This window comes from Balaenoptera musculus, chromosome 7, assembly GCF_009873245.2.
Source record: "Balaenoptera musculus isolate JJ_BM4_2016_0621 chromosome 7, mBalMus1.pri.v3, whole genome shotgun sequence".
NCBI classification, from domain to species: Eukaryota; Metazoa; Chordata; class Mammalia; order Artiodactyla; family Balaenopteridae; genus Balaenoptera; species Balaenoptera musculus.
Genome location: NC_045791.1, coordinates 46105521 through 46119955, shown reverse-complemented (window position 1 = coordinate 46119955; position 14435 = coordinate 46105521).

Sequence of the window (14435 nt, the reverse complement as noted above, 5' to 3'; positions counted from 1 at the left end):
GATCTTCTGCCCATAATAGTCACTAGCAGTGGCTTGCCCTGCAGTGGAATTCAAGATATTAGCTTTTCCTTGTATCTAATTCCTATAAGAAATAGGTCTTATTTCTACCTCATCTATTTATTTCTCAAAAATGTATGCAATATTTGTTGATAGTAAGACCAAAGTGGTTTTTGTCGCATGACAGTTTTAACATGTCAGTACAGTAGACAAATTAGCAAGTGTTGAAACACTAGCAGTGATGTGTATTTTTTCCATTTTAGGTAATACCTGAGTGTTTGCGTAGAGCCACCAGGTGCCTATCCTCCTACATGACTTATTACCCATCTTTGAGTTGTCAAATATGTAATGTCCAGCTGTCACGAGCCCAAGAAATGCCAATCTGTCTGGTTTGGGGGAAAAAAAAACCTAGAGAAATATGATTTCCAATGGGATTTTATATCTAGTTTCCCCCAGACAGGAAAATGAGTATTTTCATGCTAAGAGAGGACCAACAAGCCCACTTCTTGCTACAGACTTTACTTGTAGCCCAACATACAGCCTTTTGGGTATAACATCATCCTTTTGAATTGTTTGCATAGTTGATTTAAATTCACAGCATGTTTCACACACTCTTAGATACAGTGTAGCAAGTTCCACCTGTAGGAAAATATTTTTTTCTTCCTTTTATAAACAGAACACTAGTAGTGTAAGAAGAGAAACATTTTCAAACCTCAGAAACAACCAGCCCTTTCCACACTTTATGGACTAATGCAAAATTTTTAATGCATTTTTCCTGTGTGGCAATTGTTTTGCTTTGAAATCTCTGTTATCGACTACCCTTCATAGTAAATGATAAATGACAATGTATGTTCCTCAAGGTGTACTATTTCAAATTTGGGGCAAAGAGCCAAGTGTTAGTGTTAGAATTCTAGTTTTCCCCCCGTGTTCCCCTGTATTTGAAAAACAAAATTTTGTAATAAGTCCAAATTTTTGGAGTCTTAAGTGAAACCCCATGGTTCAGCAATCGGGTGTCAACAAAGTCAGGAGACCTGCGTTCTTTTTAAATCTATTCTCAGCTAGTAACAACAGTTTCTTACTCTCTGAAATACTTTAATTTCTTACAGGGAGGTTTGTGAGGATCAAATGAGTTAATTCACATGAAAGCACTTTGCAACTTCAATTCCTTTACAAATATAAGACAGTTTTGTTATTAAGAACCAGCAGGAGAGGGCAGTAGAAAAGATATGAGAAAGGGAATTTAAGTGAAAGCAAACTCTTGGTTCTCCCCAGCATTGTTCTAAATTTGTACAGAGTTCAGATTTGATGGATGATTAAGCATGAGAAGCCAGTCAAGGAATGAGCACAGATGAAGCAGGCTAGGACAAATGCAAACTATGGACACTGAAAAATTCACATGAGCCCACATTTACATTGTTTACAATCTTAGGAGATTTATATATTTCCTGATGAACATCAACAGACCTCCTAAAAGGCTATGAATTTCAAGTTAGTTAAAATTCCCACGCTTGGGTTATATTTTAAAAGTTTTTCTGGATAGACTGGAGCAGTGATACTCAAACTTCATTGTGCATAAAAATACTCTAAGGACCTAGTCAAAATTGGATATTCTGAGATCTACCCATGAAGGTTATGAATTGAAAGATCTGTGTGAGATTCATGAAGCTGTATTTTTAAAAAGAACCAGTGCAAGTCCAATGTCATGAATTAAGACAGAGGGTAGGAAAGTTCACAGTGTGCTTAAGGAGATGCTGAAATATAGAAGTTTCACATTTGGATGATTAGGAGCCTGGTAAGACTATTAAGCATAAGAAGAAACACTGTAGACTAGTGAAGACTATAGGCATTAATAGTCCCCAAGGACTTGTGCCTTCCTGTATCCATGCCCTTAAATAGTCTCCTCTGACATCAGCTCTAAGTTTCGCCATGTGACTTGCTTTGGATTGTTGGAAAATAGCAAACGTGACACAAACAGAGAAAGCGTTTGTGTTGGGGTGTAAACCCCATTACAGCTTCTAGGAGTCCTGTGACCATCACTATGTGAACAAGCCTGGGTGACAATGCTGGTGACAGATGGCCAATCACTTCAGTGTGCTCACCTGAGATCTGGCACCAATGACCAGACATGATGTTGAGACCATCTTTACACAACCAGCTTTACGATAGATAATGACACAGGCTAAATTTGCAAGGTTGGATTTAGCTCTGGATGTGTTGAATTTGAGCTTCTGATGAAACATTTATGAGGAACTCCATAGCAGATAAGATGATCTGCAGCATAAGTGAACGGTTAGCAAAGGCCTAAGGAAAAGGGTTTAGAAGGTACTTATTCAGAGATTGTAACTTAGACCATAAGAGTATAAAATTGATACTAGAGGACTTAGAGCAGAGTCTTAACAAAGACCTTCCTTTAATTTTCTCAGGGGAAAAGTAAACAGCAAATAGCAGAGCCTTGAGGAACTGAAAGGTGGTCAGGAGAACCAGAACCAGAATGTCACAGAAAACAAAAAAGAAGAGACTTCTAGAGAGTCATAGCAGAAGGGTATCAAATGTTCAGAGGAGGCATAAAATAATGGCTCTAAAAGGCCTGTGGTTTGAGCAGTTTAAATTGGTGGGTGTAGAAAAATGATACGAAATTGACTTCTGGTTTTAACGGCTGAAGGAAGGAGTTAGACACTGAGTGTCAAATGCTTTTCTTTTTTTTTTAAATTCATTTACCTATTTTTTGGCTGTGTTGGGTCTTTGTTGCTGCACACAGGCTTTCTCTAGTTGCGGTGAGCAGGGGCTGCTCTTTGTTGAGGTGCGTGGGCTTCTCATTGCAGTGGCTTCTCTTGTTGCAGAGCACTGGCACTAGGCGCGCAGGCTTCAGTAGTTGTGGCTCGTGGGCTCTAGAGTGCAGGCTCAGTAGTTGTGGCACTGGGCTTAGTTGCTCCACGGCATGTGGGATCTTCCTGGATCAGGGCTCGAACCTGTGTCTCCCTGCATTGACAGGCAGATTCTTAACCACTGCGCCACCAGGGAAGCCCCCTCAAATGCTTTTGAAGAAATGGGGTAAAAGAAAGATAAGAGGAAGAAGATACATTTTTAAATAGTTAGAAAATGTCAATAAAAACCTGTTTTATTAACAATTTGATGCATCATTCATTAAATGAGACAGTAAAAGCCAAAGGGATGTATTCAAGTTAAATGCATAATTTTTATTTTGATATCTTTGCCTATGATGGGTTATCTTTGGTATCATTTCCAGAAAATCTGTAGAAAAAATGCATACTTAATTTAAGTATCACTTATCAAATGTATGTTTACCTCTGTTCCCTCCAAAACCTTGCTAAAATGCCAGGAAAGTTTGGTTGTTTGATTTGTTGATTTAACAAAAAAATTAAGGCAAAGGACAAAAAAATGAGGGTAAAGAAGTGGTAAATAAGACAGCAGAATATTCTGTTCTCTGTAATGGACACCAACACAACTTTTGAAAATAGAATGGTGGTGAATGAATCATAATTGACTTGGCAGTTTGGAAAAACTGAAAATTAACTGCTTTAAGAGCAAGAAGCTAAAAAGCAAGCAAATTTGCAAAGCAGAATCCTGAATATGATTAGAAATTAAAGATACTAGGGGCCTAAGAAGATAGGAATTAAAGAAAATAGGAGGATTTTGTGACATTTGTAAGAAACATTCAAGCTTTCAAGTCTCTTCTACCCATTCATCCAGGTCAGCACTCCTCCCAGATCATTCTAAAATTGGGTTTTCAAGACTAAGCACAAGTAAAATCAAGAAGACTTACCGAAAAGGGGTATTGACAGTCTACATATTGAATTTTGAGACCACTAATCCCCCTTACTCTACCTGGCTCTAAGAACACTGGCTATGTTGAGCATACGCCAACCCTCCACCCACTTTACCCAGTGTTAGAGATCGAGAAATTTGCCATCTAGAATAAAAGATGTGCAGATACTGATGAGCAGAAAGCCTCCAACAAAATGAGAACTTGGGAATTCAAAGTATGTTAGCAGATATTTCATTGTAGGTTTGGTAACTGAAGTCAAGGAAACTCAGAGTGAGAGAGAAACAAAAAGAGAGAAACAGACCATAGAATCTAACATATGAATAATGGAAAATTCAACAGGAGAGAACAAAGAAACAGCAGGGAGGAAATCATCAATAAAAAAGTTAGAGACACATTTCCAGACTAGAAGAACAAGAGGGGACAGTTTCAACAGACCCAGTACAACGAATAATAAAAGAACCCCACCAAAGCACATTGCTGTGATATTTCACTATTCTGGCGGTTAAGAGAAGATCCTAAAATCTAACAGAATATGAAACAGACCTATGCAAATGATGAGAAATCAGAATAGCATCAAACTTCTTGACAGCCTTGCCAGAGGGAAAACCAATGGGCCAAATCCTTTAAAGTTCTGAGGGAATATTATGTCCATCCCAGGATTCTATACCTACTCAAATTATCAATCAACTCTAAAGTCATTTTATCATTAATCAGTCATGCAAGTTTTCAAAATATTTACCTCCAATATACCATTTTTCTAGAAAGTTTTGAAGTTGCATGCTCCACCAAAATAAAATGAAAAAAAAAAGAAAGAGAAAGGTATGAATTAAACATCAGAAAGAGTTGAGAAATATTCCCAGAATAATAATACTGGGAGGTGCTAAGTCAACAGCCATGTTAGAGTTCTAGAGAACCAGCCCAGATTGAAGCCATAATTAAACTGACATATTATTTGGTATGTTTGAATATAAAGAAGAGATATATAGAGTTCTGTTAAAGAATTTAGGGATGAAAAGGTGATTGGGATATACAAAACTAAACAAATGGAAAAATAAAGCAATTAACAATTGTAGGCACAGTGGAGAATATACGAGAGTTAAAATCTTCTATGGCAGAAAGTCAAAATATTTTTAAATTTTTAGAAAATCAAAAAATGGCAAAGTAATTTTTTAAAACTTCAGCAAAAAATGAAAAAGCCTGAAGCATAACTGAAAAATGTTATAATAGTTAAATATGTAGATACCTTCATTATACTCTTCTCTCTACTTTTTCATTTGAAAATTTATCTAATAAAAATAAAATTATCTAATAAATAATAAAAATGAAATAAATTGCTAAATGGAATATCAAGGTAAATACCAGAAGAAATAACAGAGATTGCTGAAGACGTTTGCCTCTGGAAAGCAGAAATGATTGGTAAGAAGATGTGGAGTAGGGCATTAGGGTAAGAATATCCTTTCTGTGAATGCTCATCATTATATTTTGATTCTTATAAGGAAAAATTATCAATTCCACTAAGATATGTTTTCATAATTGAAAACAAGTACTTGGGGATTTTTTAGAAAAAAATTAACTGATATAAGAATAACTTGGGTTTTTTAGAGAGAAACCTCGTTTTATCCAATAGAATAATTTAAAAATTAGCCAAAATAATGGTGACTATTAAATTTGGGGGAAATTCTGTATCTTCATAGGTTGCTAGTTTCATGTTCAAGGTTATTTTTCTGGGTTATAGTTAGAGCAGCAATTCAGAAGGCTAACCGGACTTGACCTTAGGAAATACATAGAGTGAGATACAAATCGTTTGCCCCATATCAAAAATCATAGAATCCTATAGTTAGAAACTGTCTTGGAAGTTATCATCACCCAGAACTTTCAGGTTGTTGATGAGGAAACTGAGGCCTCAAGTCATAAATTGACATGTCACATAATTATATCAGCATAAAATTGTATAAAAACAACTCAGCAGCTGGCAAATCACATAACTAAATTTTGTTCCTTTATTGGGTATGAAGGTATGAAGACAGAGCTTATTTTCCGCCAAGAGAATGACAGTCGAAAGTTGCTAGTTGCTGGGGCCACCTAAAGATAATAAATCTTTGTATTTGGACACATTCTTTGTTTCAGGAGACACATCAAGATAGTTTATTTACACACGTATAAGTCAAATACCCATTTAAAATGAGATCATTTTAAATCATCTTGTAGATGTTACAAATAAGTGTGGTAATTACAATGGGTTTAGTTTTAGTCAAACTGTGCTCTTGAAGGAAAGTAGAAATGGATTTTGTTGTGTGCTAAATCGTTTCCCCCTATAAGATATATATGTTGAAGCCCCCAGTATCTCAGAATGTGGTTGTTTTTGGAGATGGAGCCTTTAAAGAGATCGTTATGTTAAAATGAGGCCCTAAGAATGGACCCTAATCCAATCAGACTAGTGTCCTTACAAGAAGAGGAAATTTGGACCCACAGAGGAAAGATGATGTGAGGGCATTGTGAGAAGATGGCCATGTACAAGCCAAGGAGAGAGGACTCAAAAAAAAAAAACTAGACCTTGATCTTGGACTTCTAGCCTCTAGAACTGTGAGAAAATAAATTTCTGTTGTTTAAGCCGCCGAGTTTCTGGTATTTTGCTATGGCAGCCTGAGTAAACTAATGCAGACTTCAAGAGGAAGCTTTTAGAATGGAGTATGGATTGTCCTGTATAATCAAGTACTACGGACTGTGCTGTCGCCTGGGTAGTGGAGTCTGCTTTTATGTATGTTTTGGGGGACGTGGGGACTTGGAGTGAACTGGAAGAGTGGAGCTGATTCTGGGCCCCATCCATGGCAGCTGCTCCAACCCCTCCTCGAGCTGCGCCCTGAGGAACTTAACATTAATGGAAACTTCAGAGTAGACACTCTTGCTGAAAAAGGAAGGGTGGAGGGCTCAGAATTGTATTCCTTAGAATACTAAATGAGATAACATCATATTTTGTACTCCATGTTGGTAAAGCTGAACTTCCATGTTTTACTCCACCTTTCAAATTTTTACAGATTTATTTTTTAAAAAAATTAGGGCAGTTGTACATGAATCTAAAGGCCAAGGCTATCTTTTAAACTAGGATTTTACAATACTTCACACAGTTCTGTAGTGAGTTTCTACTTTAAAAATTATTAGGATGAGAGTAGGAAAAACTGTTATATTTTCCAGTGGCCTTTGCTTATAGCATTTTTGCTTATATACATGGATAACAAGCTTAAAATACGTTTCTTAATCATTCTATTTGTGAACATTTGAGTGTATAATATTAGATAACACAGATTTCAAGTCAGGCACCTGAGTTTGGTGTCTAGCCTCACAACTGTGAGACCTTAGGCAAGTCACCTAGACTCTTTCACCTTAGTTATGTTGCTTATAAAATGAGAATAATACTACTGCCTAATTCACAGCATTGCTTTAAGGATTAAATAAGATGTATATAAATCCCTTAGCGTGGTACCTTGAAGATAAATCATTCTTTCATCAAACTGAGACATTCTAAATACCACGGAATTGCTTCTCTTCTAGATGTTCATAGAGCTTTTTCTAGCATGAATATTCTTAGACTCTTTTTAAACAGTCAAAATTTTTAAAAACACTTTTTTCTTTTGCCATCTGAGGTTTAAATCTTTCATTATATCCACATAAGTGGACATTTTCTTAACTCTGGAGAAGTTATATTGCTTTGTAAGCATAAAACAAAATTAGTGTTACGTGGCATTGAGTGATCCCAAGTCCAATCGCTTGACAAAAACTAGCCTGTGTCTACCTGTGCAGCATAATCTGTTTATTCTACATTGCAATATCAATTTAGAAATGCCACTTTTCTTGAGCAGCAAGTAATTATCTGGAAGAAACATATTTTATCACTCCCCGTGGCTGGTATCAGGCAGCAAATCTTCCATCTCTGGCACATGATCCCATGTTTCCTTACAAATTGTGCTGCTGAGCAGTACTGTACCTTAACACTTTTAAATAAGATCTTGACACTTGTGTCATTGTGCAGGCTCGGATCTGGGTGACAGGATTTTTTTCCCCTTAATTTAAACGCACTATTTTTCATCAAATGACAAGCATACATTATGGTCTCCGTTCTAACCAAGGCTCTAAAGGCTATTTCAATTTGACTAGAGTGGTCTTCTGCCAAATGGCTACTCTAGGTTACACTGTGCACATTACCCACCAGAAAGCACAGAGTTGATGAGAGTGCACTGTCAACTATCCTGCACATCGATATGGGGGTTATTTGATTTGAAATTGGATTCTAGCCTTCCTTGATCTGTTGTATAAATGGAGAAGCATGTGTTGAAATTCCTACACAGTTTATCAAGAATGTGATGTACCTTTCATCCTCTAGAGTTTGTCTTTTACTTTGTCGGACTCCAGCACAAGTTCGCATCTCAGTGATCAATATTCAAAGCTAAAAGTAGAAGAGCTTTTCTTTTTTTCGTTAAATGGAAAGAAAACTTAGGAAAAATTATTCTATGCATGTATTTCTTCTGGGATACGAGTTGGGCGCAAGTTGCAGACTTTTGTAGCAGAGTGGCTTCATGACCCTTCTTTAAACATTTAAGACTTAGTTCAGAAGTTCACTGAATATGATGAGACATGATTCTTAAGTATGGAGCCTTCAAAAAAACTCTTCTAAATATATAATATTCTCAGCCAGACATGTCAGTCATTGTCAAGATGAAAGTCGTTTAAATGCTAAGTTCCTGGTAAACTGCATCTGTATTGTAGAGCTCTATTCACAAAGCAGTACCTTAGCAGTATGTGTAGAGCATACAAAAATATATCATTTTATTATGGGACATACTGAACTCGGTATTGTGATGTGAGTTTGGGAGGGAGGGATTTTGCTATGCAAGTTACATGCTTATCACCAGTATGTGGACAGCCCTCAGGGCAGCACAGAGAACTTCAGAGAAAACATATTAAAAGGGCATGGGGGAAGCATCGTTTTGACCTACATAAAAGGGCCTTTGTATAGATCTCATGAGCACAAGATTTTATTTTTTGAGTGGATAAAGATGTGCAGTTTCTTTAGAATCAAAGGTAGGTTGGCAACACTCTCAGTAAATGGCAAAATAATTATGAGTGTATTTGGTATTCAATGTAAAACATTTATCACTTTGAATGGTCTTGGCATCAGGGCAGCTGTAACAGGCAATCCCACAAGAATCCCTTTGTAATTTAGCATTAATTGATGTTCCTTCATTGTAACGGCAGTTGATAAGTTAAAAGACACTGAATTGAAAAAGGAAAATAAAACGCTTTGACCAGTCCTTTACAGCTTCTGCCAGTGACTGGGAAAAAAATTAGCTCTAAAATACAGCAGACAGAAACAGTACCCAATCTTCTAAGAATAGGAGTGAGGACTGGTTGTGTTTGTGTTTATATGTTTATGACTGCATAGAGATTAAAATCTCGTAGCTAGCTTAGAAAAATGGACTGTTTCTAAATGTTTTAGAATAACTTTTCTTTTTTACTGCCTGTGTGGTAGATTGATTACAAAATAGCTCCAATTTTTCATCCTTTCTGGCATCCATGACCTTTGTGATGTGACTTGCTACTACTCCCATCAAATGGTTAATTCGATTTTCTCATCTCTTGAATCTAGACTGGCCTTGGGACTTACTTTGGCCAAGAAAAGGTGATGGAAGTGACAGTCTCCAGTTTGGAGCCCAGGCTTCTATTGGCTTTATTGAAACCCACCCGGCTGCCATGTGAACAGCCTGGGTTAGCCTACTGGAGGATGAGAGTCACAGGGAGTAGAGACGAAGTATCCCAGCTGGGGCCTTCCTAGAAGAGTCAACCTCTAGTTAATCTGCTGACTAACTGCGAATTCCTGAGCAAGCGCAGACAAAATCACTGGAGATTAACTCAAACCAAAAGAACCACTCCTCTGAGCCAAACCTAAATTGTCAACCTCCAGAATAGTGACCTAAAGAAATGGCTAGTATGATAACCCACTATGTTTTTAGGGTGGTCTTTTATGCAGCATTAGAAAACTGTTTCGGCATGGTAGATTAAAGAAGTACTGACTTAAACAAAAGGCTAAAGTTTTAGTTTTAATAGCATTAAGCTTCTGATATAAAGCCAATATTCTAGCATACTAAATTCTAGACTCTATATATTGTCCTTGTTTCCTTAGCTTAGTCCCTGAAATGCCCTTCCCAAAGGTCCAAATTGGACTCATCCTTCAAAGCCTAGGTCACATACTCTTCCTCCTTGAAGCCTTCTCTGATTTCCTCAGCCTACTCCTCGGAACTTCCTGGAATTTTAGTTTTACCTGTATAATGCCACGTATCATTTTCCCTTGTATTTGTTTTTAATATAAGTAATTTTTCTACCCCTCCAAAAGGCAAAGATGGTATTCCATCCATCTTTGTTACCCTCAAATCACCTTGTAGTACCTTGACAAAAGTAAACAATCAACAAATATTTTAATGAATAAATATGATGATATATAGGCTAAGAAGCCACTCTGGATCCCAGTCTCCCTCTCTATATTCTTACCATTATTATAGGGAGCAGTTAGGCTGTTCACAGAGTATTTAAATAAATACAAAGGTTTAATTCTCTTAATTATCACTGCTATTATATTTTGCTTTTTTCCATGCGTTTTGTATTCCTATAAAATTTTTATATTCTATAAAACAGAATACTTTAAGCTTTTTTGAATAGATAATAGCAGTAAAAACAACAACAAACAAAAAGTCATTTGGTTTGTTAAATTTTTAAAGGAAAATTATCTTTTCAATACTTATTAATTCTATTAGACACTGTTTTTTTTTAAATTTCCAGATTTTTTTTCCCTCTGCCTCTTCATTCATAAGTTGTGTTTCTGATCTAGAGAATTAAGTTTTTGAACTTATATAAATATAAATTTATTTCAAGGTCCTTTATACATCTATAAATATAGAGAAAGGTATTAGGCAACTTTAGTTAAATTCTTTAAAATTAAGATATATAATTTTAGTTAAGTAAACTTTTGTCATCATTATCAAAGCACTTTCCTTAGGTCTTTTAGAGGTGATTAAAATTGTTTCAATTTTACCTATGATATTTTCCTGCTCTGTATTGCTTTGCTGCATTGGCTAATTTTTGTTGCTTCTCTGCTACATAAAATTGCAAATATCAAGTTAACTTTCACATCAGTGAAATGAGAAAAATTTTTGAAAAGCAATGATGATTAGGTCCACTGTTCTTTCCCATATTGTTTATGAAATAATAATAAAGTTGGGATGATGACTGCTTGTTCCCTGAAGACATTTTTCTCAAGTTATTTAAATCATATAATCCACTTAACCTTGGGTAAACTAGGCTCACTTTACTCCATTTTCTCAGTCACTACAGTAATATATATTAGAGAGTTGGATCAACTCTAGTCCCTATCATTGCTGCTTCAGAATATGAATAAAATATTTCTCCCTTTGCACCATTACCAGTATGCACTTAGAAATGTCTGCACTACAGTTTCCTAGACTGATGTCTGTGAACCATCAGAAGTCTGAGGACATATTCTTGGGCAGCCCGTGAAACTTTCTAAATGTTGTACTTTCGTTCCTGTGATAATTTAAAAACACACACATACACTGTTAACTAGTTTTAAACAGGAAACATCTATTTTGCCAAAATAATTAATAAAATTAAAGATATTTGCTTAGAATAAGACTTTGGATTTAAACTGGTATTTCTGGACCTCTTGGGTCTAACAGAGAGAGTCTCACAAGTTCAAGATAATTTGTCACTTTAGACGTGGTTCATTTATTCCTCAAGTTTGAGAAACACTAGTCTATAGCCTAAGTGGATAAACTTTACTAAAATGACTGTCAGAAAACACATCAATTTATTATTTCAATTAACTAAGACTTTCTTACCTACTATGGACCTGGCAACTCTGATTGACACTGTTGTCATGGAGCTTTCAATAGCATAGGCAAAACTGACAATAAACAAATAAACCAATAAATAGACAGGTTGTTTGAACTGGTGGTGCATATAGACAAAGTGACAGGCAGTTTTAAGACCAATCTCAGGACCACGTGGGTGAGTTCAGTGGGTGACAGGATTGTGTGCCTGAAGGCAGGTATTTGCTTAGCATGATTTGAATGTCTGGCTTAAATAACTTGGACCATCTAGGAATTCTAATACTCAGTCTTGGGTGCCTATGTAGCCTGCTAATATTCCATCTCTTATGATTGGTGGCAGGACTGCTATATTGTTTTTTTTTTCTTGGTATAAAATGAATACAGTTCTATTTTATGTAAATAGAGTTGAGCATGATTATTTTGAATCAATACATGATCTGAGAGTAGGAACACAGTTTTTGCTTTTAATGTGCTCTAACAGGTTGAAATTTTTAACTATGTCTATATATCTATCTTTCCAAAATTTTGAAAGCTTATTTATTTTTAGAAATCCATAAGAATCTCAAAATATAAGTTTCACGCACCTGGTTGCCATATCTGTACTTCCTTCTGTTTGCATACATACTCAGACTTTCCTAGAAAACATCCCCATCACTAGCACCCAGGCAAAATTAATGGGTTTTTTCCTCTAATCCCATAGAACTGATATCTACCTTATAGCATTTGTATCACAACTGGTCATTCATACTTTATTTTGCTCCTTGAGGCCGTGAGTCCTCAAAGTCCAAGGAGCACTATTTAACAACTTTTTATAGAAGCATCTCATGTGGCAGGCACTAATCAAAGCACTTTTCAAGTATCAGCTGATTTGACACTCACAACATCATGCAGTAGATACTATTATTACCCCCATTTTACAGATAGGAAACTGAGACACAGAGAATTTAAGTAACTTGTCCAAGGTCACACTACCAGTGAGTGGTAATGCCAGAGTTTGGATGCAGTCAGTGCAGCCCCAGAGCCTGTGGCTTAATCACCAGATAATGATGCCTCTCATAGGTAACAATGAACGTCAGCTGAACAATGAATCATGGTCCTTATGAAAAAAATTAGATTCTTCTAGCAAAGGAGTCCATTAAGAGTAACATGACGGTTAATTTTATGGATCACTTGGCTTAGGCTAGAGTACCCAGTTATATAATCAAACACTAATGTAGGTGTTGCTGTGAAGATATTTTATAGATGTGGTTCATATTTGCAATCAGTTGACTTTAAATAAAGGAGATTACCCTTGATAATGTGGGTGGCCTCCTCCATTCAGTTGAAGGTCTTAAGAGCAAATACTGAGATTTCCTGGAGAAGAAGAAATTCTGCCTCAAGACTGCAGCATTAACTCCTGCCCAAGTTTCCCAGCCTTTGAGCTTGCCAGCCCCCCAATCACATGAGTTAATTCCTTAAAGAGATTATGTCTATATCTTGGCTCATTTATTCCTTATGATGTCCCTCTGGAGAAGGCACTCTCACTGTCCCCATGTTAAAGATGAGTACCCTACGCAGAGCCAGGATTTGAACACAGATAAACTGTCTGTAGAGCTTGCTCTTAACTACCCTGTGTTGCCGGCTCCAGGTAGGTATACTTGAGTACAGTGCAGCAGAGTGGGTCTGGGTGGAATAATTGCATGAAGAAATAAACAGGGGCTTCCCTGGTGGCACAGTGGTTAAGAATCCGCCTGCCAATGCAGGAGACACAGGTTCAAGCTCTGGCCCGGGAAGATCCCACATGCCACGGAGCAATTAAGCCCATGCGCCACAACTACTGAGCCTGCGCTCTAGAGGCCATGAGCCACAGCTACTGAGCCCACATGCCACAACTACTGAAGCCCACGTGCCTAGAGCCCATGCTCCGCAACAAGAGAAGCCACCGCAATGAGAAGCCCACGCACCGCAATGAAGAGTAGCCCCCGCTCGCCGCAACTAGAGAAAGCCCACATGCAGCAACGAAGACCCAACACAGCCAAAAATAAATAAATAAATAAATTTATTTTAAAAAAAAAAGAAATGAACAATTATTAAAAACCCATTATAAGACTATTACTTTATACACATTATCTTATTTAATACTCATAAAGGTACTGTGAGTTAAGTACTTTTTCCCCAACTTAGCAAATAAAGAAACAGGTCCAGATAATTTTAATAACTTGTGGAAAGTTAAATGAGCAAACATTGGTGGTGAGAGATTGGAACACACGTCTACCTGTCTCCCCAAATTTGCCTTTCCCATTATGGGACTATGTTACTACTTGATGTGCCTCAGTGAGCTTTGTCCCAGTTGAGAATATACACATCTTAGACCTAGTAGAACAGCATTTACTCATGGACCATCTCATCACAACTGCCTTATAGCTCAATCTAGAAACTATGGTATTTCATACTCCTTTTGAGCCCCACTGTATTCAACAATGACTTCAAAGAGCTTCATGATATTCTGGCATACTGCGAACCAAGTGAAGTTAATTTTCTTTTTTTTTCTTATTGATTCTATCATGAAGAGCAGGTATTAGAGTCTCTCCTCTCCCCTCTCCCCAAACTAACCTTTTCTAAGACTTCATTATTTAAAGGGTGACCAAAATTTAAGATGGAGAGGTTAGATTAAAAGAGAGTCAAGAGTCTCTCTTCTTTTTCAGTAGTCTCAACTGAATTACTGAAGACCAGATGCTATGGTTTTGGAAGTCTATCAGTTTCTCTTCTTTCTGTTT